Raw genomic sequence first — 22,509 nt, 5'->3', positions numbered from 1 at the left:
ATTTTAACTGTTCAGTATCAGTCATAAGGTCTGATCTACTTATGGTCCAACTGCAACCCACTGAACTCTATTTACACCAAAAGTCGATATATCCTTATCAAGTTTATGAACTTCTCAAATATCAGCCTGTAAGTCAGCAAGTAAAGTACATTTCTATAGTAAAGTGGTAGTGCCACGTGGTGGAGTCCATGGAGGAGGAACCACACCCTCTGTAGATTTAAACTTCTCATTCTGAGCCAACGAAAACACAATTCTTATTTTAAGGTGAGTATTCACTAATGAAAATATACCTATGGATATTATTTTCCATCTTTGTCATATTTTGTTATTAGATCCCCATAAATCTTACACACTGACTGGATCTTTGAGTTTGAAGGTTTAGACGCCACATCCTCAAACATTCAACACTGGTCATCAAGTATAAGAGACGAATTATTTCTGCCACTGCACAGCCTTTACAGCTGGCAGAACTCCATTTATCATGTCCCATTAATCATGGGACTTAGTGACCTTAAACTGGTTGCCAGTAAATAACAGCTTAATTTAAGTTGGTTGAGAAAACTGTTTTGAAGGATAAATGAGACAAAACTTTCTCACCAATTAAAGACAGTTTTGTCAAAAAAAAACTTTAAGGCAGTGCAAGCACAAGTAAGAGAACAAACTTTATGTAACATCTGTCACCACCACTATTTCCAGTAAAGTGGTTTGCATAATTAAAGTGTGGTTTAATGGGGCGCATAAGATTCTCCTCTTATTCCAGTGACTGAGGCAATACTGTACATTTAATTCATTCTGGTCAAAATAACCAAACTGTTTTCCACTGACATATGCTTATTTGTGAATCACTGATGTCCAGGTTGGTAGTTGGATATGTGAAAACAGGGGGATCTATAAAAATACATATTTTAAATCATTCAATTTAACAATTGATGTGGCTTCTGAGGAGATTCTTCTGTGTTTGATGATTGATTGCAAAAACTGGGATCCTTGGAGGGTTGAAATGTGACAATGATTTCCTGCTTTGAAAAGGATGAAACCTAACTTTAAAAGAGGCTCAATCATTTCAAGGCTACTGGACGCAGGTAGCACATAAACCCTGTTGAGAATAAGGAAAGAAAATTAGAGGACTGAGCTGAACAACCCCAAATGGCAGCAATAAATCACACCAAAGTGACCTTAATAGAACAGTGGGAGAGAGTGAAGAAAATATTGGCTGCTCACAAAGCACATAGTAACAGATATAGATCAAGCAGCGGATGTATATGGTGGCTCCACTTAGATTGTCACATATTAACAGTGGGACATTTGAGAAGACTGAACAAACCAATATTAGTGTTGTACAGCTGACAGACATACAGTGCTGTCTCATACTTATAGAGCTGCAACAATTAATCTATAATGAATTAATCACCAACTGTTTTGATAATCAATTCCTTTGAGTTGGGTTTATTTAAGAAAAAACAAATTCTCTAATTTCAGTTTATTAAATGGGAATATTTTCTGGTTTTCTTTACTCCTTTAGGACAATCAACGGTTGTGGACATCTGAGGACGTCAGACACTGCCTGACATTTGTCACCATTTTCTTACATTTTATGAACCAAACACCTAACGGATTACTAAACATACCTGCCTCCTGAATCAAGGCAACATGTGACGCATAAAATAACAAAAGCTCATGAGAGTTTTGACTTTTGCAATTATAGATTCATTGAGACAATAAATGCAATATTAGGAGCCTTTTTCCAGGATTCCTCCAATGTCTTTAAATCCTATCCTATAAATCCTATAAATACGCTGCATTTCTTGAAACCTTTGTGTCTCCAATTCAACTCAGACGCTATCAATCGATGGCTCTATTTAGAGCTGGTGCCCTGTGATGTCTCAGAGGAAGAAAGTGAAACCTCAATCCCAGAGCTGCTTGACAGAGGCACAACATTTTTCCACATTCACTTCATAGTTAAGTACTTTTGTTCTGTGACAATGCTTTCTCAGAAAAACAATGAATTCTGTTCAATATAAAAGTGACATTAAGGCTTTGTCTATAAGCTCTACGCCTCCTCTAAAACTGTCACTCATTATCTATTTTTCCATTTGAATTGTTGCCATGCAACAGCCCAATAATACCACAACATTTTCCTTTGTGGATTTCTATCATTACTCGTGAGAGCATAAATCTTCTTAGAAACTAAGAGAATCAATCTCCTCCACTGTGAGAATGGACTGCTGCCAGAAGGACTCTCAGGAAGGGACTTAAAATCCCAGTTAGTGCTGGCCAACTATTAAAACAGCCATGTACATAGCGAACAATCAAAGAAGAGGGAACCCTAGAAGCTACGGCCATGAGACAGAAGCCTGTGATAGAGCAAAGTCACACTTACACTGGCACGTGCACACAAGCACTCAGACACACACAATCTTGTTTGGCTTTTTTATTTGTTCCATTAGGAAAGGCTTTTTCTCCAATTGATGAGGGGCAGCAATCACTGTAAACCACAGGCAGTCTGAAGGCATCCATTTAAATGACTCTGCCAGCTGAGAGCAAGTCCACTGTTGTCAAGGCAGCAAGACAGCCATTAAATTACCTGGTTCCATTAAAGAATCAATTACTGCGCTGCTCTCCCTGGTAGCGCCGTTCTTATACCTGAGAAATCGTTTCGGACAAGCAAAACAGATCAACAAGGACACTGTACTTCACACTCGGTGCTTTCTGCAATATGCTGTCAGGCCCTATGTGTTTCCTGCATTGCACACATGGGTGACAATAACGCCTAAAAACAGGCATGTAGCAACAGCGTCAGTGGACGCTGACGCATCGTTACCTTTGGTTGAGGTGGGCAGCCACTGGCCAGGCGCTGCAGCTGTTCTGAAGTATGGCTGGAGAAGAGATCTGAGCAGCAAGCTGTGCGGCCCAGTCTCTTCATCAGAGAGGAGATAATGCTGCAGCCACAGCCACACATCGACTTGCTCATTAGGAGCCCGACTGTTGTGGGGTTAGAAAACGTGTGGGGAAAAAAAAAGAGACAAGCCCCAAGCTGCAGCCACTTCCTGGTCCTCGCTGAATTCCCTGAGTTCACAGCTGATGCCTTTTCTGAAATGTATTCCACATGGTGCTGCTCCACAGGTACTCAGTCACTGAGATCAGGTAGGTTTTATCTCCCGTCACCATAATACAGCTGCAGACACTCACCTTAATCCACAGTGAGGGCACTTGAGTTGGGAAGTACAGTTTGTCGGTCCATTTCCCTCGTGATTGCTTCCCACTTACTCCTCTCCCCTATGCTGTACTCTTGCCTCTGAACAGCACACACCTCCTGCCGTAGCTCCCCCCTGTTTGCAAAAAAATTCACTCCCATCCACAGAACACCTTCTTCTGATATTTGCAAATAGCACTCAGGATGCAACGCCTGCCACTACTCTCTTCTGTCTCCCACAATTTCCATCCGCTTCTCTCCACTCCCTCCACTGCCTTCGGCTGCTGTGCAATGAGGATGCTATCCCCGTCAACGCTGCTGCCACCACTGTACACTCCCCCCCACCATCACCACCACCAGCAGCAGCTCCTCCAGCAGCAACCACTCAGACTGAGCTCCTCCAACTTGCCGATAAAAGTGCTTCCCTCATATGACACTGGAGCTCCTGCTTGTTCCATTAATTGAGGAAGCAGTGGATAGAATATTAGAAGAAATCCAAGCCACTCTGCATGCACCAGAAGGACTGATAAGCAGGATACAGTGTGGATGCGGTGGGGGAGGGGTCCAGTGTAAGCATTTAGGAGACAATAACTGAGCAGACAGGATTATTATGGTAATAATCTGTCACTGCGGTCAGGATGCCGCTGATGACTGGTGTAATAGCCAGTGAAATAAAAGACAGTTTCTCTAACTGATCAAGAAAAACGGCAAGTGGAAAAAAACACTCTGAAGTTATTAAGCTCTATCATACTGATTTACAGTTCTTAAGCTTTTATTAAAGCATCATATTATCTGATAAATACAGCCTGCAAGTCTGTGATTAGTGCAAGTACAAACATCTGCAACAGAAGTGCATAATATCTAATTCCCTTAAACATCTGCCCCAGCTTCAGTGAGACTGCATATGCAGTGCTCACCTTGTCATTACAGATGTTTGACCTGATGAGTCTAGAGACGCGCAGGGACAACGTGAACATTATTCAGCGCAGAGGCTAATAGTTACCAGAGTTAATGAAGCCGAGAGGCCTTGGGAGGGAGAGATAGTGAGTGGGAGGGGCGGTAATGATGGCAAGGCAAAGATAGGATAACAAAAAAACTAAGAATGGGCTTTCTGTTAAAGGAACGGCAGCAGCTTGCTATTAATAGCCCACACACATAATAAATTTAAGTGACTATTCAAAATCAATGTCCGCTTCATCACCAATGAAGACCCTGAAAAATGGTGAAGGCTATCCCAAAACTGCAAAATACAAACACTAACCAATTAGAACAACAGCTTCCTGCACATGGCCACAAGAAGAAAATACCTTTTAAATGTCAGAAAATAAACAGTGCATTGATTAGTATTCACAAGAATCAAGTCGAAAGAAGGCACAACATTCATAGTTGCTGGTTCTGTACATATTGAGAATTTCTTATTCCAGTGATTCTGTAATACTGTGATTCAAACCTGAAATAAATAGCTGATTAAATGATTACTTGATCAACAGAAATTAATAGGCAGCTATTTTGATAATTACACTGTTTCCTCTCGTCTTTGTGCAGCTGTGGTGTTTTTGAGCAACAATTCTACATTTGTCTTTAATCAGTGTAAGGTTGGGCATAAGATATTATACAAACTGCGATTCTTGTGCTAAAATGATTTTAAATCATAATATAATCATTATTTGTATAACACTAGACTGTATATTTTAGTTTTAGATGATAGTATGATGCATTTACAATGTTTATTTTATTTTAATTTCACATTTTTAATTGCAGTGGTGCTAATGTCCCTGCTGTGCTGCAAAATTAAAACAGTGGAAACACTGAATCAATTATTTGAGTTTTAAGTAGAAATAAAAATTCCAAACATTTTACGCTCCAGGCTTCTCAAATGTGAAGACGTGATGCTTTTCTTTGTCTTATATCAAGTTTGACACCATGGGCGTCCCCTGAGAAAGAATTTTCTCAGCATATAGGCCCACTGGTTTACGTTTTGGAAAATTGGCACCATTAAAAGTACCAAATTAGCTACTAGCAGTGCCTGTTTGGAATGTACTCAGTCACGTAAAGACAGCGATCACTGGATTAATTTGATATTGAAGAAAAGTCCATCTTCAGTCATGTTTTAAACAATATAAAATGCTCTGCAAGAAGTAATAAATTATGTGATGTATTTTGCAAAATAAGTTCAAATACCTGGCTAAATTGGCTTACGTATAGCTCTACACCTTGCTTCATTTAGTATCTAAGGAGTCATGAATATGTAAATGGAGCCCACAAAAACACACCACACACCCAAACTCTGACCCCTGCCACAAAGTAGCTGCACTTGACTTGTTGTGTTGTTAGCTAATCACAGTAACTAGCTACGTCCGGTTTCTCCCGTGGGCTGGGCATCACTGTTAATAAAATGTTTAGCACCACCCTCGCGATTAACGGAACTGGCTCCTCAGGTTTATGATGTGATGTCATATATCCAGCATGACTGAATCCATTTTTTGAGACTGCCCTTGCTCACTGCAGTTTCAAAGCAAGAAATGCTCAGACATGGTGTTTACAGCTTATACTGCTCCTGATATGTCTTGTAATTTTTACTGTTAGTAACACAATCTTTTGAAGACATGACCTTTGGTTCTGGAAAATTATGGACATATTTCACAACTTTCTGGCATTTTAGAGACAAAACCATTCCTACAGTAGTTGAGAAAGTAATTGGCAGATTAATAAGAATGAAAACAGCCTTGACAGACCGGTTAGGGAGCCTAGCTCTGTCCTGAGATGCCCCCTCGACCCAGTGGAGGTGGTAGGGAAAAACGAGAATGATGGCTAAATTATCATCCCTGATGGAGAACATGTCCTGCCCCATGCAGGATACTCTTACAGCACTGGACAGCTCCTTCAGTGACAGTCTGCTTCACCCGCAGTGTGTGAAGGAGAGATGCCGCAGTCCTTTCTTCCTGCTGCTGGCAGATTTAACAATCAACGCCGCTGCTGCTGGAGCACAAACACCAAAACTGACTAATTCACTGCAAATTTAATGCATACCAAACTGTGGAATATCTGTATTTCCTATGTGCAATCCTATAAATTTTACTGTTAGCTCTGTTTACATCTGTTTAAGTTGTTTTTGTTTTATTTTCTCTTATGTATTGCTTGTTATGCATTTATCAACTTGTGTTGTAACATACAAATGTCCCTGTTGAGGGATTAATAAAGGATTATCTTCTAATCAATACTGGTTAATTGCAACCCTACTGCAATTTAATACCATTTTTTGTGATTTCTAGTAACTATGCAGAATCAATTGAAAGTGTTCCATTATGTGTTTCTGAATCATCTCTACTGATTTTACAAGCAGGTGGCAGGAGGTTGGAAGGCAGGTAAAGCAACAGGTTGTTTTTTTCTTTCTTATCATTTATCTCTTAATTTGGCAAGATGGGTTTACATGCACCACTGGGGCTGGCTGGCTTTGCAATGAGCTCTATTAATCAAGTTTCAGGGGGTCCTTGATACTATGAAATGCAGAGCAGTGGCAGGTGCTGTTTGACATCTCTCTACTGGTATCCATCCCATGCATGTGCAGCGTCACTATCCTCTACCTTACCATATACATTCAGGTGAGTGAATCAACCAAGCTCACAGCAAATAAAAAAAGAGAAATGTCAAAGAAAATCCACTGCCATTACTAAGTGAGACATTTTTCCTTCAGTCCCATGACTCTCAAGATGTTATTCTTTCCTGTTATTCATCTAAATTTAACAGCTTGCATGTTTTTTTTGTTTGTTTTTTTTAGTCCAGGTTTATTTGCACCAAACAACCAATGAACCGGCTGTATAAACATTATCTGTGACTAACTAGAAACCTATTTAGTGATTCAGTGACCTTGGGTGTCTGTGGAGTGTGGTTTTGTGTGTTTGTTTGACAGCTCAAATCTAACTGATCTCCTCCACCTATTTGTTATTTTCCACCTGTCTTTCATCTTCTGGTTTCTGTACAGTTATGAAGTGGAATCATAAAAATAATGTCATAACACTGTCACCCACATCAAAGTATTTCAAACTAGCGCATACACTCTTAGTTTGCCCCTCTCAGAGCAAAACTGGATCTAGTAACATCCACTAATGTCTTTATAGCTGAGTTTATATGCAAACACGCCACCTCTGAGATTGTCTTCATGTGTGAATACACCTTTGAGAGGTGAATTACAGTGTGTATCCACAGAGAGAGCGCTGAAGTATCTCTGCCTCTGGGGAGTCCACCCTGTTCAGTATTCTACATACTGGCTGGGTTAAATGACGCAAAGAGATCCGACTCTACAATCGACTGCCATTAGTCTCTTCTTAGGTGGATATTGCAAAAATGACAAGAGGTGTTATTGCTCCATCCGTTTATTTGGGTGAAGTGCATCATGCTTTGGTGTGCGACTGTGACCGACTGCCAATTGTGCCCAACATAAAAGGTGGTGGGAAAGGGTAATAATGAAGCACTTAAAGCTGTTCTCCGTGCTCACTCACTGGCACATCTTTGTGCTGTTGATAGAAGTGCTACTAAAGGTGACACCTCGCTGTGATTCATTGCAACAGAGATTTCCTGAAACACCAGGTTGCCGTCTCTCTGGAACAAACAGCTCATCAGGAGAAAAATGGTACACAGCAAACACAGAGACCAATCTACAATCTTCAGAAACAATCTATAAAGAAAAGTAACACTGTCAAACCGGAACAAGGACAAAAGGGCTGCATTAAAAAGTCCCGGCACAGTGTACATGTAGCAGCTATCATTAAAGCAGCACTGTGACAAAAAGTGTTATCCTGAATCATCATGCTCCATAAGCAAAAAAAAAAAAAACATGTTTACGGTTTTATTCTTTTCTTGGCCAGGACTGAAAGAAAGGGCAGGGTGAAAGGGTGCCCTATTCATTATTTATGAATATTGCTTTTCACTGTGTCAGCTCACTGCTTCAGTATTGATCCATAAAGCGGAGACTCGCTGCACCATAGCAGAGGAAGACATAATGACACAAGGCTTACATGCAGCAGCTATAGGGTGTATCAAACCCCAGTGGGCCAGTCAGACGTGTCTGGTGTATATAACATGGCATAATTTCACTGTATTATTTGTCCCACGAAAAAAAAAAAAACTATATAAATTCTACTTTCTGCAGTGTGCCACACAACTTATATGCAGCACTGCATTAACTGAACAAAAGCTCTACTGATCAATACTCTAATGATCTGAGGTTTTTCCTCTCGTCAAGGAGAAGAATCGGGCATTGGACAAAGCAGCTGATGAGTTTACAAGAAATCGGATAAACAATATGTCTGTTTAGAGCTGTCACCACTCTCCACCACATCTCCACGTCATGATTTCATAGATAGATTTCTTTTATTAACTGGATTAAAGATCAACAAAAAATTCACTATATGTTTAAGGATAGATGATAATCAGGTTGGGTAACCAGACAAATATATCAGCAATCAGTAATCAGTAATATCAAATTATGATACCAATACCAAGTACTTCATGGGATGTGTTTTTCTTCCGACTTTATTCCATACCCATCACATGAATGGAAGAATTCCTGAAATAATCCTCCTGCAACTTATGAATTTATTTATATCAGATGCCACCGGCAAGTAGTTTAGCCATACTTTGGAACATTTTTTGATACTACTGATACTCAGCACTAGCCTGCAGCATCTGGCTGAGTCCATTGCCAGTTTGGTGTTTTTGGTGTTTTTTTCTTTATCTTTTTTTTTGTGGGTGGGTGGGTGGAGGGGCAATTTTTGTCTTTTTGTTAATTTAATGGTTTGCCTCTGGGGAAAGAGTGAGAGCTGCTGCTCAGCAACAGACACTCGTTCAGTGAGTTCACCCAGCAGCACAAAGAGGCCAGTAACAGCAAAGAGAGACAGCAGGGAAAAACAGAGTGTAGAGTCACAATATTTTCAAATCCTACTCAGTGAATTAAGGGTTTAATTCAACCAAACCAGAAAATCAGAGTCGGTGATTGTTGGAAAAGTTGAAAGACTAACCAAAATGGTTTTGGTGAGTTTAATTTTGTTCCTGTTAAGTTTAAACGTGTTTTTATCTACAATCACCGATTGTTGGGCTGACAGTGGCCAGTTGGAAAATATTAAGATATTGCCCTCGATAATAATCCTCTGCACCTCACTGTACCTCGAAGCTCACTTTTGAAAATTCAAGGCCATAGGATATGGGAAAGCTCTGTCCATCATCGGTGACTCCTCAGGCTGAAACTACAAAGCGCCCCTGGCAAATAAACAGATCGAAAAGGGATCTTTTGTTCTTAGTACAATAAATTTCATGAACAAGCTGCATTTATCAGCAGTCTTCTGCATTGAACATCTGTTGTACACTGTGTATATGTTGTGTTAATTGTTTTGATGGGATGAGATCTGTTGCACTGATATAAAGTGATGCTGTTATTAGCCTGTATCTGGTGAGACCAAAGGAGATTTTCTGGCTTCATCTGAGCAAATAAGTGGTATTCTACTCTAAAATAGGTTCAGACGTGCATCACAGTGGTTGATGCACAACAAAACAGCCGCCTGTGGGCCAATGCAGCTTTTGTACTTGAACTTCATCCAGGGGATATGTTGACTTGTTTTTTGGTTGAAGATATCAGCACTCATCTCACCACAAAATAATCACAGTGCGGTTCAAAAAAGCTGTGTCACTGCTGGCTCATCTTCCATTGTCGACTGAAATGTGGCATCATTACACCACATGCTGATCCCTTAATGCTGTAGACTAACCTGCGTTACCGAGATCACACATGCATAACTTTCAATTAGCCTTCTCTGTTGACATTTCTCTCTCTCAATATGAAGTGTAACAAAGAATATCAAAAAGAAGCTGCATAATTGCTGAAACAAATAGGGACTTGGGGAGCATAAAAATGCATCCCAGTGTGTCAGAGGTCTATGCTAACACTGCAGACAGTCCACGATTGGAGAAAATTTGATAAGGGGCGATCTGGTGCAGAGAGAGAGAAAAAGAAGTTAATATGGAGTCTCAAACAGCCTAAAACATTTAACATTATTTACTGTGGAGCTAAGCAGGCCTGACAGCAATAAGTTTTCAACCAGAAGCTCAGACTGCAAAGACTGAAAAATGCTAAAACTATTGTAACCCGACATTTTTTTAATATCCTCCTCTAATAAACAATTTTTTGTTGTTGTTTATCACACACTAAAAAAAACACCTGTCAAATATCGTTTTCTGAAAACTGAATTTAAATCAAACTTAAGCAGAACTTTTGTCTTTGTGTTTGCAAAATGAAAACTCCAGTGTGCAAGAAAATGTTTTTACTCTCAAGAAAGATATAGTTTCTTAAAAATCATACAAACATGTATGTTGGTTGCATGTTAATACTCTCAACACAGAGGCTGAAATATTGTGGTTCATATAAAAAGTACTGTAGCACCGCCACAAATATATCAATAATTCTATGCCCCTAAAACTTTGACTCAGACACACACATTTTGTCCTGAACCATTCTCTTGTGAGGCCCCTTGCTATTATTCTTCATTACTGCGAGATAACATGTCATTACATGGCTTTTCAACCATGAAAGATTACTTCTGAGCCACTTCCCAGACTGCACAACTATATTGGGACACACCAGCTCCACTTTTTTTCTCTCCTGATACCAACTCTTGACACCTAAATCTCTGATATGGGCCAATACAGAGTACTGATCCAATACATACGTTCTTCTTTATCAAGCTGGTACATACAGAGTTATATGGTTATATGGGACTTACAGGGATGTTAACTACTTTCAACAGGTTGCAAAAAACACACTTTGATTATTGCAGATTATCTCTTGTGTGCTTATGTTTGATAACATTTCTTTTTTTTTTTTGGCAGCATGTAAATACACTTATTTGCATGTTTAAAGCTTGTGTTAAAAAGAAAAGAGGGCAAAGAAAAAAGAATGATACAAAAACATAAAGAAACCACAAAATATATATCATGACAATATCTTAAACATTGATGACGTACCGTTCATATTGTGCATCCCTAAAACTTAAATGAAATTTGTACATTTTTGCCACAAAATCATGCTGTGTCTTAATTTTATTCTTATATAATGTCATGGTGTAAATGTAAAGCATGTTTAAAAGCCAATTAGTTCCCTCCTTTTGTTTACTAGCCTCTACACCCTTTATTTAACATTTTAGTCGTAATCCCCTTATAAACGACATATAAAGCCAATTGTACTGCGCCTGAGGTCTGTCAAGTAAATCTATAGCTTTCTCTTCATTGAGAGGACTGCTGAAGCCATTAATGAGAAATTAAGGTAGACTGTTGTGTAACCAGTGTCTCATAAACAAAGCTTAAAGTCTAAATACTCCCTAAACAAAACAACACAACCATTAACGTTATCAGAACGTCACCAAGGTAAATTATTTAGCTAATCTGTACTGTTTGAATCTCCGAGTGAAGAGCAACACACTTTGAAAGAAGCAATAAGATTCGGACTTAATCAAGTGGCAAATGTGTGATAATTACCATGGTGGCATTAATCTCTTCAAAACAATTACTGGTTGATATATTTAGGTGGCCTTACAAATTATGTCCTCAATTATCCTGAAGCTCGCAAATTCTGACAAGTGAAATGAAAAACACTGATGAAAGCAGATAGCAGTATACATTGGGGCAGCACAATTAATCGAAATCTTGTTGAAATTGCCATGTGGCCAAATGAGGAACAAAACAGCATCATAAAGTACCATGGTGATGCAGATGTAAGACAAGGCACAACAAATATTACATCATTGTGATTTTAATAGTTTTTACAGTGAAATTAAAAATTGTCGATGAAAAACATGATCATTCCCACTAATCATGAATAATATCACAATATAATCACAACATTTGTCAAAATAATATGACTTTTTTTTAACATATTGTGTGCATCCCTCATTGTTTGTCTTAAAGCATGGATCCTGTCATAATAAAAGCCAGTATCTGTTCAGAATATCATGAACCAAACATTAAAACAATGACACAAATTTCTGTGTCATTTGAACAAAAAAATCCTCAACATCATGAGCAGAAAGATGTGACTGAGCTTATAAACACATAATTTCCTCTGAGTAGGCTGCACTCTAGTGGACAAAGACTGAAAACTCAAGCAGCACTGCAACTAACAGTCACTGAAGAAAAGGCAGATTGTGGATTATTTCTCAGTATTAGAGAATATTCACAAACATACTGGCATATTTATTTTGCTGATAAGGTTGATTCTCAAAGACTAAATCTGAGCTGTGATGAGATGATATTTATCCCTCCTCACCAGGGACCAACATTAGCCCCAGCACAAATAATATATGGCAACAATTATATAACATCACAAAATTACACAGAGGAGCAGATTTGACCCTCACCAGAACTCATATTTGGGCAGCAGGCCAAAGCAAAAAGAGGTCCAGTAAAGTCACAACTTCCTGACTCTCAGACACAGCGACAAAGTTATATTTCCTGTTTTCAACAGGATCTCCGAAGCATGAATGACTGAGAAAGTGTTCACCACACCCCTCAAAGGACGACACAGATCCTCACATCAACCCCCCCCCCCCCCCTTCTACAATGCAGCCCAGTGCAGCCTCAAAGCAGTGATGAAAAACACAAAACATTTGATTTCATAGAAGACCCCATCTGCAATATCTCTAATACAATAGTGAGCTATAATTTTCAACACTAAAAACATCATCTGATCATAAAATTGGCATTCTTAAGAGGAGTCTCTGAAAAGTGCAGGAAAAGTCTACAAAACCATAACAACACTGGACCAAAATTGCTACTGTCTCTAAAAAATTCACAAACATAAAGTATAGTGTTGGCATGTAACTAATTACATTTACTCAAGTACTGTACTTAAGCACAAATATCAGGTACCTGTAATAAATTTCAGTGTTTCCATTTTATCCAATTTATAATTCTACTCACCTACACCTCAGAGGCAAACAATTTATTTTCTGCTTCACAACATCTGTGTCTGATGGCTTCAGTTACTAATTATTTACAATTTTTCATACCCTTCTTGTCACACACAGCAAATGTTGCTGGCGTTTCCCATGGCTTTCAAGCACCTGTTTTTGATAAATATCTAACACTTTAAAAATTGTCTTGGTTTATTAGACTAGCTCTGTGTTTCTCACCAAGGAAGAAGATATGTTCTGCGTTTCAACTTATATGTTGTTTTAGACCGCCCGCCTCCTTCACGTGGCGTCCTCTACTCACATTTGCACGAAGACAGACAGACAGAGGCAGACCTGAGTGACGTGTTGGAGAGGAGAGCAAATACAAAACATCACTCGCTAAGTGATGCATGTGCAAAACCATGTCTTGAAGATTATTTACTTTTTAAAAACACTTTTTCAACCATTGTCCCAGTTTGGCACCTGACTGATTGAATACACTGGCCCGACGTAACCTTTTACTGGCCCCAGACCATGGAGCAATGTATCCTGACCCTAACCTGACACTGGTTACCTGCATGTACAGAGCCTGAAGCAAATAGGGCTGACTACTGTCATTACTGACCTACTGTCAGTAGATCCTGCCTTATTTTCATTTGCAAAATATGTCCAAATTTAAAAATGATAGTAGAGTCAAAGTTGTTTAAACTTTCTGGACTTTTAAAATGTGCATCAGCAGCAATTGCTACTGTCCCCTGCTATCCTCCACTATCAATTGTCTGTATGTTCTACTGTGGAGCAGGAAAAAAGCTGTTCTGAATTATTTACAGAGAATGAGTGGGTGAGAGGTGTGGTGGGACTGATTAGGGAGCGACAGAGGATGGTTAAATCTCAGTCCCTTTCAACAGTCTGCTTAGGAAGCAGTTTTAAATTCAAATTTTCAAAGGACCTTTTCAGGAAATGACAGCAGTGCACTTCTTCCTAAAGGGATTCTGCAGTATGTGGTCACCCTTTTACTGAAATTCATTATTCTTCTATTCCTTAATGTTTAAGCCAAAGATGTTCCGAGAAAATGAAACAAGCAGAAGCATGCACAGTTCAATGACTGAACAAATGTCAAAGTGATTTGGTTTCAAGATGAAACATTAGTCATTTCTGTCTCTTGTTTGCAACAAATTCATCACTCAAGTCTGGAGCACAAGCAGATAGTACTGGGATACAAGTAGGAAAGTAGCACTTGGATGAAAATGCAATCCCAGACCATCACCCTGAATTATTCAAACTCCATATCAAATTTCCTTTATCCGGTCCCTGAGACCAGGGTAACAGCTTTAGGGGGAAGACAATGTTAACATTTTGACATTTGAGTGCCAGTCCACACTTTAAAAATGCAGCAGAGAGCCAAGCAAGGCACTGCTACGTGCTATCACTTTACCTTTAATTCACCGACGCGTGCCTGGGATGAATAATTCAAGACTTACGCCACACTCCTGGCTTTAAGGAAGAATCCCCTTTACAGCAACAATCACAGAATACATCATAAACACATTAACTGTACGTCTTTGGCCTCTCAGTCAGTGTTTACAGCTACACATGCATCAACCTCAGGGCACGCAATAATGAATGTTTGCGACCTGGTCTTATGAAAATGTTTTTTTCCTGCCTGAAAACAAGATTTCCAAAAATATAAATTATGTTTACCAATGAGTAGACGAACAGTATAAAGCTACAAACCAAAAGTAATTTATTATTTTTGTTTTCCAGCTATTCACATGCCTTTTCAGCCGCCTGCTTCCACAAACGGCTATCACACACATAGGATGTCTCGGAGTGAATTCACCTCCTGTTTGTTCATAACAGCTCCAACAACTTCCACTGTGTCTCGTGTGCAAGTGTGAAAGGTCTGCATCCTGCCTGAGATGCTGACAATGAAACACAGGGTGGGGCCTTCCGTACATCCACTGGTGCGATCGTTTTCTTGTCCTTCTTGATCTCTGTGGCACTTTTTTCCCACTCCATTAGATGACACATGGCTTACACATCCTCACCAAGGGAGATGAAGTAGACAATGCACTCAGATGCGAAACCATCAAACATTCACATTATCAGACACACCAGCATTTTGTGGCAGGATGGTTTCGCTTTCTGTCATGAAACACCACTATTTAAAACAAGTGTAAAAGGTTTAAGGACCACACACTAAAAGAAAGATAGGTCAGGACTAATAACACTGAGATTGAGTTTTCATGTGTGTAGAGCTAGACAGTTAGTCATATGACAGATGATTACTCTGCGACTAAGTGGATGATTCACTGATCAATTTTCTACTTTTCTCTGCATTATAATCACTGCAAATTGAATATATTTGACTTTGGACTGTTGGTTGGAGAAAACAAGCATTTTGAAGACCTCATCTTAGGGTCTGAGTACTTGTGATGACTAGGTTTTTGATTTTTCGTAAACTATACGATTATGAAAAATAGGAAGTACCAGCCTTAGTCACAGTAAGCCTTTGCAACATTACTTCCATACTACTATATAAAAACATGTTGTACGTAGCTCCACAGCTAAAGCATGCTCTCTGCTGTGCCCCGTGATGATAAAGCTGAAAAAACTGTCTTTCATCTACAATGAAATGTGGTTCTACATTTTGGATAACTTACAAATATAAACTGTATAATCATTTAGTACATCAGAGTAGGGGTGAGCGATATGATGATCTATATGGTATGACAACAGAAAAGCATCTATCATTTTATGTTATGCTCAGTCAGTTCATTGTGTCACAAATCACACTGTTTATGCCAATTTTTTACGGCATTTGGACGGCGCTCCACATGATGTGGGCAGGAAATTTGCATGGAGGCAACACAAACACACATGGAGGACGGTGAACGTGACACAGAAGTGGGTAGTTCAGAAAATGAAAAGGACTCCGACTAGCCAAGATAAAATGAGGAGTTTGTATCTAAAAGAAGGGCTACTTCTGTCACACAGATGTGGTTTGTGTATGAAAAGTCTGATGCAGACTAGAAAACTTTGTGTGGTGGGGACTGGTCTTTTGTATTTCTTTCACTCAAGCATGACTAACCTCTTTACCCCCCCAACTCACAGAAAACGACAAACTCTTTGCGGTCAAAGGATAAGATTATCTACAATTACATGGATAACTTTGATCATATTAGCAGGCCTATATTAATATTGTGCACAACTATAGTTGAAAAGTGGTTTTAATTTAGCTTTTTATATCTTACACAATAACATTTTCCATTTTGTTACATGCTTAATTCAAAATTTGCACAAATTTTCTAAATAAACAGAGAAAATAATCATACATGGGTTAAATGCCTTTTATATGGTCAAGTATGTAATCCAAAATGTACGAATTAGGATAGGCCTTTGCATGTGGTCATTTATATAACCTATTTATTCACTGAATTTACAGAAAATGTGCTACAATGTGATAAACTGTAATTATCTGGTTATGAAATGACCTAACAGAATATGTAAGATTTTGGTCTTATCACACAGCCTTACATCAGAGTCGAGAAGAAAAAATAGTCATCACCACCGGTGCAGTTCTGTTCTTGAGACATGAAAAACAAGACTGTACAACAGCTCTCCTGAGACACCTGGACTGCTCTTGACTATTCCTTCCATTTCAGTGTTATCATATAATTTGCTATGTTTGGGTGACTTTCTGTAAAGCACTCTAGAATTCTGCAGTTTGGTGTGTGAGCAATCCTTTGTTATCAGCAAAATCTGTGCTTTCAATAGGTTGAGAACTTATTCATGGTGGTTGATGCTTTAGTCGTGGGGGAATGAATTAACTTGATAACAGACCCTTACATGGGAAATGTGTTGCTAGGAAACAACCAGGTCCAAAAGCTTACATCCTATCAGCTGTTGACAACACCTAACAACAAACAGTGACATAAAATAAACTTGAGTCGGTTTATAATGTTTGGCAGTGTTCACAACAGTGCTAAATAGTCTCTACATTAGCAAAAAAAAGGCTGTCTAACCTACTTGGATATTTGCCAGGCTACTTTTATCACCTTTTCAATAGACGTGTAATATCCTTGTTTGCTTTGTTCACCATTTGTCTTCCAGGTTTTATTTTATGAAAACAAAGCTTGTGAACAAAATGCTGTTCACAGACAGAGAGAGATATACTGAATACTAATACAATGGCAAGGAGCCTAACAAATGGCTAGATAAAATGTCTGCTGTATATTTTGATCTCAGCCTTCACAGATTCTGATATGCTATGACAGACCACGGAGCAATTTAGACAGCCTCTAAAGTCATCTGCAAAAACCACATCCGTACTCTCACCCATTCAACCACAAATGTCACTATATCTGTGTGTAAAACCTGTGTGATAAGCAATGCATTGGGCACAAGTTACATGCACAGAAAAACATCCGGAGCTCTGAGAAGTTCACACAGTTGCAGTGTTTACTTACAGTTCTCTCTGTCTGGCTTTGTTCAGGCCACAATTGGTCTTCTCCACTCCAGGTCCCGCTCTAAGGGCTGATTCTTTCTGTGTACAAAGAGAGAAAAAGAACTGTCAGTACAGCAATCTCAGAGGTCATCAAGGAGTTAACAGGCAATGGGGCCGTCTGGAATACGAGAGGAGAAAGCCGGGGGGTCGGGGGGGGCAGAGTTGTGAGATAAGGATGCTGGGATTTCAGTGTTTCTTCTCCAGAATTCAGACAGAACACGCCACTTCTTCAACAGGTTTATCTAAGAAAACTACAAGAACAATTGAACAACCTGGCACAACATACAACACCTGCATCAGCGTGTAGCAATGAGTCACCAACACTGATGCGTCAGTTCTTCCTCTGTCTCGCCTGATGGGAAGTGAATGGGGGGGGGGCAGCTGTTGGCAAACCAGTGCACAGCTAACAGCATGAACATGAGCTGCATCATAGGAAATTTAAAATCAAACTGAAGTCTGATTTTGTGTAGCTTTTTGTGGTACGGGGATGGCCCCAAATAGGGATAGGCCCTAATCCGAATCCCTTAACACTGTGGGCATCTGCCAATTTCAAGTACAGTCAATGGCTCATATTTACCTAAATGTTTATAAGATAAGTATCTGGCACACTGAGATGATCCTGTGTAGACTTGCCACGGTAGCAGATCTAAGTGTTACCAGTGTTATATGGTGTTTGGGCATAAACTGATTACATTACTTGCCCACCATACAGGTTGGGGAATAGGCACCAACCTAATGTTGGTAAAATATTAAAGTGGCTAATAGATTTCAGACACAAAATAATGATTGATTACTATTGCATGGCTTTATCACTCAGTGGGTGGTAGATGTTCACATTTTAAAAAGTTAATTTCCCCACTCTGCCAACCCATCTGAGTGTGTGTTTCCAATACTGAAAGTGTCTGCTCAGTACAGCAGCCAAGTAGCAGCACAGAGTAGCAGGAGTCAAATTTCAAACGTAATGCTGTAGGCTAATCACAGCCTGATGTGAGGTTGCTTGACAACTGAATATGGCTGTACAGACTGAAATCCACTGGAAGGACAATTATACAGAGCTACAGCATCGCTGAAAGTGCATGCAGACATAAAGGTGAGTATTATGTTGTTGAATACATCACCATGAAGACACTAGCTGGTGCTAATTTGTCAAAACTAAGGCTAAAAAGGCTAAATCAAGCTAGCCTTGACGAGGACCTCACATTACTACGAGCATGTACTTAACATTAGCGTTACTTTACAGCTTGTCTGTGGACGTCAGCTACAGTTGTTTGTTTAAAAGACCTTACAAATGGAAATTTAATAATCATCCAACTTTAAAGCTTTCGTTTTGCTCCAAGGGAAACATCTATGAATCTAAAAATCTGAAAAGTGAGTGCTCTCACATTACAGATACTGAGCACAGGGCTGTCACAATTTCAATATTAAATCGGAAATTGTTTAAAATAAGCTTTCAATTTCAATAACTGAATCGAAAGGCAAAATTGGCGATTCTTTCAGTATTTGTTTCCCTCTCTCCACCCCTACCTACATGTGGCGTCTGCAGTATGTCCAAAGGAAAAAAAACAGCACTTCAAAGACAACACAGCGTAGCTTGCCGGCCATTATATCACACATGATACCATATAGACTCTTTTTAAAGAAAAATTTGAAAATGTAAATGACAGTTAAAACATGAAACCAATAATCTTTCTGTCTTCACAAATCAAAACTCGACAGTCTAATAATGGCATAACCGACAGAGCGATATAAAAAATGCTTAAGTTGAAAAACTAAATCAAATGTCATCATGACCTTAAATTCGAAACTCACATCAAACCATGGACTCATGACACCCCTCATGTCATCACTCATACCTTTTCTTGTAAAATGTGCACTGTAATAGGTAACACCGGTGGTATCACCAGTTTAGTAACAGGTGGGAAAATCTCCTCACCACCGCAGCCCTAATCCTGAAAGTCCCGATTCAAATGTATTGTCAAGTTTTTAAGCTGTTTTAAGCAGTTTTCGACATGACATGAATGCAAGTTTGACTGGAATAATGTAACTCGAGAGACTGTCGTGACGTGATCCATTGGAGAGAAGAGGAATCACCCTGTTGGAGGAAACTACATAAACACTCAGTACACTCGAAGTTGTAGAGTTGACAGTGTTAGATTTCTGCCTTTCATGGGTCCGGTAGCGGTGATGAAAAACGACCCATGTGTCAAAACTCACAGCAACAAGTAGTTCTGTAACCTCAGCAGTTGGTCTAATTGGGATCATGACAGAGCAATGTAAGAAGTCACTTGAGTAACTTCGAGGGTGCTTGAATCACAGAAAAGTCTAGCAACGGCTAACAACAATAGCCTCTGGGACAGTTAACTGCACTGCAAAGAGAAAGCACCAATCAAATTTCAATACTGGCACTGTAAGGGATACCAAAAATTCATAGCCCCGATAACACCAATGTAGGAGGTAATATAACGGCAGAAAAATACATGAAACCTTTTTTTTTCTTTTTGGTGATTATAAACAAATATAGCAAAAGTTAAATGTAATTTCAGTAGTTCAATTTTAAACTAGAAACACCAGTCACCTCTGGATATCATCATGAAAAAGTCTATTCTGGTAGCTACTAGAAACTCGTCTCAAGAGTCCCTGTGATCTTTCTAACTCAATCCATATGTTGATCTCAACCTTATATCAACACTGCACCAATTTTCTAATAGTGGGTAGCTTATTTCTGTACTGGGGTATAATCTTCTCAACAACAGGTCAAAACACAAATAAAGGTGTTTTAAAATGAGAAACTGAGCTGTTGGTTTTGAGCAGCTGCCTACAAATATAATTAAGCCCACTTCACTCCCCTGCAGCGCCTCGGAGCTGCCTTGTGAAGAGAGAATAGGATTTCTAAGTTGACGTAAACAAAACTGGATATGGACATCGAGTTCTGGGAAATGAGCAGATGCCCAGACAGGCTATCCAGCTGTTTGACATTTGATAACCGTGAGACAGAAAATGTTCGACAGACTGAAAGTCTACCAGTTCAGGATTTTTATATTGCTTTTATTTGCAATGAAGTGCAGAATTTAAGTAGCAAAGAAGCATTTCTTTCATTGTGTAATTATGCTGCATGAAGCAACTGTTTCCACTTTCCAGTTACAGACTGCCAATATCAAAATCATATTAGACAAAACTCCAGAAAGGCAGATTAAATGAGAAACACTCAGGACTTTTTCACACTTGTAGCTTGGTTGATTTGCTCTGGATCGGGGGAATAAATTGGACATTGTTGCATTTTGGTTCTGGTCCCGTTTGTGTTCACCAAGATAAGTACACATGAAGTTACACAGGCTGCCAGGGAACCTGTTAATTGGATAGTTTTGGCAACTGCCATCCTGCATCATCATAACCCACATGGGGAAATCAAATTCCAGTGACCCACAGATGCTTAATGCTACTGATGTGTATATTTATGTTCTCTGACTTCACAAAGAGCTCACAAAGAAATTGAAACTGAGCATTATTTGGCAAACGGCCCCTGTTATGAATAATGACTAACAGGTAGAGACAGGACAAAAGGGAGTAGCCTTGTATAGTAATGATTTGGGGCTTACTCCTGTGGGATAACTGTCGGTCACTTTTTAATGGACTTAATAAACTGACAGTCAACTAGCATAGTAGTTTTACAGCTTTTGACTTGTTAATTAAGGAAAATGCCCACACCATACTGACATACATACATATGTGATTTGCATAAATCTATACAGGATTGGATTTATTAGTAGTTTAACTTTTGAAATGATGATAAAATCACATTATCTGCTGTGATAAAATCCTGGGTTTGGTTTCTTTGATTTCACAGACAAACAAACTGCACCAGAGCCTGATTAAAACCATACCAAGTGTGTAGCCTGGTTTGGTCAGAGCAGGAAAACTTATGAATGAATAATTTCTACACAAACGGCACATACCAGGAGTTCATGGCTCTTGGGTATATAGAGACAGAAAAAAAAATGGAAAAAACAAGGCAGCAAACATAGGAAACACGGCTGAACGCTGCTGGATAGTAACAAAAACTCATAAAACTGTAGCTGTAACTGTTGAACAAAAAAAAAGTCTGAAATCTACTTCTGGGATGTCTTTGAGGCCTACTGTTTGGGGGTGTGCCACGTGGCCCTAGCATCCACAGTTCAGTTTTGGGCGGAGACTTTTAATGCATGTCATACCCCTCTCTCTCCTCATGTTTCCCGTCTGTATCTAATTCTTTCACTATCTGAAAATGGCAAAATGCCAAAACATAATGCATCCAAGATGAACAATAGAATTAGTACTCAGCCAGAGTCACTTTTGCTAGAGTGGGGTACTAATATTCAGTTCTTTTGTGATGTAAAGGGCTACATTAGTGAGCTCTGAAAACCTCCTCTTAATATGGACACAAAGGTCTTCTGGTTCTGTTTTGCCCACTCTGCAAACTACACGTTCGCCAACTCTGTCAGAAACAAAATAATCCTTTAAACTCCTACATCAGGGGTATAACCCAGAGCTTTCTAGGAAAAGTTCTGAATGCTTCCCAGAGGCCTCTGAGTGAGGCAAGTACAGAGGTTACAGATGCATGCAACTTCAGTCTGGGTCAGCTGTGTCTGGATGTGCCAAATAAAATGAGTCCACATGGAGGACTTTAACTGCTGTGTTTCCTGGCCTTGGTTCACTTTGAGTAACTCTGGTCAAAATATGAGAGAAACACAGAGTTATGCAACAAGTCTTCAGTGAAGAAAACCATTGCTCTCATCCAGAACTTGTGCACTTTGCATGGGAAAGTTGTAAGTGTTTTGACTTGTCAGTGCACTTAAGTGAGGATCAGTTAAGAAGACAGAGCAGCGATTATCCTCTGT

General features: G+C 39.3%; 1 protein-coding gene across 2 annotated transcripts in view; it reads right to left on the bottom strand.

The window, feature by feature from the left end:
• fbxw7 (F-box and WD repeat domain containing 7) overlaps nucleotides 1–22,509 on the bottom strand; it is a 159,564-nt gene that overhangs the window by 116,407 nt on the left and 20,648 nt on the right. For both annotated transcript variants that reach the window (XM_084715114.1, XM_084715115.1), the window contains one exon: nucleotides 17,598–17,674. The gene's annotated coding sequence lies outside the window, so the exon portion shown is untranslated. The remainder of the gene's footprint in view (nucleotides 1–17,597; nucleotides 17,675–22,509) is intronic.

Source organism: Lutjanus erythropterus, chromosome 3 (genome assembly GCF_056507025.1).
Source record: "Lutjanus erythropterus isolate fLutEry1 chromosome 3, fLutEry1.hap2, whole genome shotgun sequence".
Lineage (NCBI taxonomy): Eukaryota > Metazoa > Chordata > Actinopteri > Lutjaniformes > Lutjanidae > Lutjanus > Lutjanus erythropterus.
Note: the sequence above shows the minus strand (reverse complement) of the source record. Positions and strands in the feature narration are given on the sequence as shown.